The sequence below is a fragment of the Peromyscus eremicus genome, chromosome 6 (assembly GCF_949786415.1).
Source record: "Peromyscus eremicus chromosome 6, PerEre_H2_v1, whole genome shotgun sequence".
Taxonomy (NCBI): domain Eukaryota; kingdom Metazoa; phylum Chordata; class Mammalia; order Rodentia; family Cricetidae; genus Peromyscus; species Peromyscus eremicus.
In genome coordinates this window covers 47,636,402-47,641,529 of record NC_081421.1, presented here as the reverse complement: position 1 = coordinate 47,641,529, position 5,128 = coordinate 47,636,402, and positions in this window count along the sequence as shown.

Here is a 5,128-nt window from a genome sequence, read left to right as displayed (position 1 = left end):
GAAGTTTCAGGAAGTCGATATTTATGTGGCATCAAAGCTTGATGTGGCTTCTAGCATGCGATAGAAGAGCAACTTTCCTGATTATAACTAGTAAAATCTGTGCAGGATGACTACATATAAAATTTATTTTTGATCATCTTTGGCCCAATTAAAATGGGCTATATTAAAATTTAAGGATAGCTTCTAAACCATGTACATACCATTAAATTTGCAGAAATAATGAAGCCAAACAATTTGATTCCTCTTTAATAATGCATCCTTATATCTGCTCTTAAGGTAAGGTTAGCATTTATTTATTGATCATGATGCATTATCTGCATAGACGAAGCTACTAAGCACTTTTCATCTCCTGTGATATTTTTAAATAATTTAGAAACTAATTTTTGTTTTCTTTTCCTCATTAAAGTTTGTCTCTTTTAAATGTACCAAATTAAAGTGACCTATGGCTTCATTTGTTTCTGCATTTCCCAGATTGCATAATTTATATAAAATAGCTGAGTAGAATTTGCAGACAGGAGAATCTCCAGTAGTTTGGCAGTTTTCTATAGTAGTGCATTTCCTCTCCAGATGCTGAGGAGCAAACACAAGGAACAACAAAATCTAATTTTTCACATTTCTTCCCAGTCCAAACTCTGTGGCGATGGCAGACTTAAATGCCTGCATTTGCTCACTTTTCATGAACTGCTATAAATTGGAAACCGCATTTCTTCACCATTTATACATTAAAACTGAAATTCTAAAACCAACAGTCAATTCTCGATATCTTATTTGATTTTTCTGTCAAGGACAAGCGTTTGATTTTTCCTCATGTAAAGGGTACATGGACTTAAAACTTAGATTCAAAGTTAAGGATAAAGTATTCTTTGACATGGAAAAATAACAGGGATTCTGAAAAGAGAAAATAACTCTTAATGTTCTTCTCTGTTAATTCTATATTTGTTTTCTTTAAATAAATTTTTTTATTAAGAGATTTTCTGTTCATTTTACATATCAACCACAGATTCCCCTGACCTCCCTCCTCCTGCCCCCAGCCTTCCCCACAACACATCCCCCATTCCCACCTCCTCCAAGTCAAGGACTCCCATGGGAAGTCAGCAGAGCCTGGTACATTCAGTTGAGGCAGGTCCAAGTCCCTCCTTCCTGCACCAAGGCTGCACAAAGTGTCTCACCATAGGCACTAGGTTTCAAAAAACCAGCTCATGCACTAGGGACAGGTCCTGGTCCCACTGCCTGGGGACCCCCTATACAGTTCAAGCTAAACAACTGTCTCTCTTATCCAGAGGGCCTAGTCCAGTACCATGGGGGCTCCTCTGCTATGGGTCCACAGTTCATGCATTTCCAGTAGTTTGACTAGTTGTCTCTGTAATTCTATATTTCATAGCTCATCTTATAGAAATGACTTGTAGCATTGAGTTTTGTTTCCCATACAGTAATTTCTCTAATGTTTTCCTCTTCCATTTCAACCTACATGCCAGCTTGTTTATTATTTATTTACTATATTTACCAGAACTTGTCTTATTAGATTTGGTATTAGCTAAACAATGAAACTTTTGGAAAGTTAATTTCCATCTCAGTCATTCAGCTTTTAAAAGTAAGATGCAAATAATAAACACAGATTTATTATGTTGTAGTGAGAATTAATCTCCTTAATATTCATACCAAAATTAATATGATGCATTTTACTCAGTACAAAATAGAGATTCCAGAAAAAAGTAACTTATATTTTACTAAATTATTCATTAGACTGGCAATAAAGAAATCATTTGCAAAATCTTTTGAATAAAGTATTTGAGTGGTTGGATAATTGGATAATTATATCTAATCTAAAAAACTATAATTTCAAAGTAAATCATATTTTCACTAACTTGAAAGGTAAATTAATAGTACTTTTAAAATAAGATAAAAGAGAACATTTTTCTTACTTTGGAGTAGGCAGAGACTTTTTAATATACACGAAATATAATCAAACATGAAATAACAGAAAGTAACCCAGTTTTCTTAGAATACACAAATCAGAATCACAAAAATAGATCAATGGAGTGCACCATAGGATGGGCGGTAATAGTTAAAATAGACATACTAATCATGGGAGCCTCGTGCCAAGATTATAAAGGATTAATTCAGAGTCGTAAGGTTGATGACATAATAAAACTGACCAAAAGCTCAAGCATATGTTAAACAAAACATATGAAACTCGTTTTAAACCCTGCCTACTAGTAGCTTACTTTAAAGGGTAGACTAGTAAGGGAAGGGCATGGCGGAAGACAGGACAAAGAGAATTATTAAGTTGTGAATAAAATAACAAATATTCATTCATCATTATATTTTTTACATAACTGTCAACAGTTATTATTAAACAAGTGGCCAAGTCTATCTTCTTATGTGCATGATAAATGGTTTTTCTGTTTGTTTAGAAAGTACTTTTGAGAAGTTTTCCTTCAAATCCTTTTTCAGGGTAATACTCTACTGTTCCTTATGGTGCAGAATTTTTATAGACCTCATGTTGACTTTTTTGCTGTTTTCTCATCCCTGAACAAAGGAACATCTGTTATGCTGAGCACTTGCCAACAGCGGGGTGTGCCAACTGCACTTGACCCCCACTAACTGTCCACATGAACTCTTGTAGACTCTCCCACATGGATGTAAAACAGAGAGCAGGTTGAAACAGCTCCTGGTTTAATTTTCGGAGTCTTACAGAGATGCATGTTGTGCTTTCCTATCAAACTGAAGGGCTTCTTTTCCTGCCGCATGACCTTATTCTCTCAAATACAAGAAAAGGAATATATATACGTCACTTTAAAGGTTTTGCAATGTGTTCCCCAGAGACAAGCTGAAATGTTCATTCAGAAGAGAACCCCTTGAAACATACTGTGGAAATGACAGTTCTGCATATCATGGGATTTGAAAACTCTTTAATTTACTTAAAGACTTTAAGTTCCGGAAAAGAAAATGGCTTCAAATGAACAATTCGTAGGTGATATAAATTCTCTTTGACCATTTAAACTAGATGAAAACTGGAAAAAAATATCCATAACTCCCCATATACAAACTCAAAGGGATAAGCGCTTCATTTTACAAACTAACACTTTAGTGAGCCAGTGTGCTTATCACATCATAATTGCTTTTTTGAAGAATTCAATACATAGCAGACTTGAAGCAGCCCCGGAAGGGAAAGTGATGATGTAGTTGAGGGAGTAGCAATTGCCTGGATGTCTCAAAAGGCAACATAATGGCATTAGTCTGGTCGCTGCCTGTTTCCTTGCATGTGTGGATGCTGTTTTTTGAAATGCAAAGTAAAGAGAAGAAGATGAGAGCAGTGTACCACAGAGTAAAAAAAGAACGGAATAACGGGGTGGGGATTCAAACATTCAGAGTAATTTTACTCTTTCTTTGAAAAACATGCATTTGATACTAAGCTGAGTCCAGAAAACACTGTAAGAAGGTTGTCACTTTCCATTTTACATGAAAGACAACAGAACATTAAAATGAATATGATTTCCCCAAAGAATACTGTCTTTCTCTCTCAATATATAACACAATATGTACACTAACACAGAAAAGAGATTACGCATCAAGTTTAAGTAGTATTCAGGGAAATGCCTATATTTTATAAGCTCTGTTATGATACTCTAAAATGTGGATTGTAATATCCATAATGTGTATGCTATGCATTCTCACCAAATAAAGAAATATTAAAATTAATATTGTCATCATATGAAGATGAATGCCTCTAACACAGTCTCAATATTTGCAACCTGATTGTAGAGAGCGAAGAGCCTTGTGCACACAGATAAGCGCTGGAGAAGTCAGGGAAGTTAAACACACAGCTTACCTCTTCAAAGGAATGAGGTTTGAAGCTGCTCTTTTTGGAACACCAGGAATGATGTAGTTTAAACCTGGTGATCCTTTGCTGTATGATGTGACAGGCTCTCCCCTCATTCTCCAAAATTTATGTTTTTACTTATCCACAATCTTTTTCCCTAAATCTTGAATGTTGTTTTTAGACCATAAAACCAACTATTATGGATGAGATCACTTGTACTTTACGATAGCCTAAGTGACTTCTATGTTATCTTAGAATCAGACCGATCCCACTATCCACAGGCCTTATGTTTATTTACCTCATTCATTCTCCCTAGGCCTTAAATCTTGGGCACTATCTCTGAGTCAACAGGACCCATTCTTGTGAAAGAAGCCAGATGTACTTTCTAAGGAATCTCAATGTAAATATGTCTTAAATTGTTGTGCACTTGGGACTGAGCTAATTGTTATCTGAATACTTTTTTCAAAAATACGGCTGAAGTAAAATGATCTGGGCCAGACTCAAGAAGGCTTGGTCCAGCACCAGTTAGAATAAAATTGGCCTGAGCTAATTTCATTCTTGTCTCTTCATAGATTGTTTCTTCCCCTGCCTGCTGTAAAGCCTGAAGGAGAATCACTACACAGATGTATGTTACATAAGTTAAATATAATCATTATTGGTAAAGAAAGTGATGATAATTAATTTATTTTTACCTGGGAGTAAGTTGAAAGCAAAAGCCTCACATCAAATGTCTCGTTTTTCTATAGAAGCTGTTAATGTTGTGCTTGTTTGAAATGTAGGAAAACAGAACACTGATAAACTAGTATCAAATGTTAAATTTATTTTCATCTTGGTAAAGTATTTGATCTGAAAAATTACTTAATACATACTTTTTGATGAAATGTATAATTTTTGAGACAAGGAACCTCTAAAGGGCATTATTTTTAACCATGCAGTTCTTTTTGCTTATATATTATGGCTTGTGGTTTTGTGTTTTGTGAGATTTCTGTGTGTACAATTGTGTGTGTCTCTGTGTTTATATGCTTTTCTTGTGCTTTTTCTTGGGCTATTTATCTTATGCTTATTTGTTTGTTCCTATTCTGGTTTGCTTTGTTTTATTTTAGTTTATTATTATCCTTTAGATGCTTGTTTTCTGATGTGAGACAGAAGTGGTTTGAATTCCCATGGATTTGGATGAGAGGAGTAATGGCGAGGATCTTGAAAGAATTGGGGAAGGGGAAACTGTAAACAAAAGATACTATATTAAAAATCTATTTTCAGGTTGGGGATTTAGCTCAGTGGTAGAGCACAGGGCCTGGGTTCGCT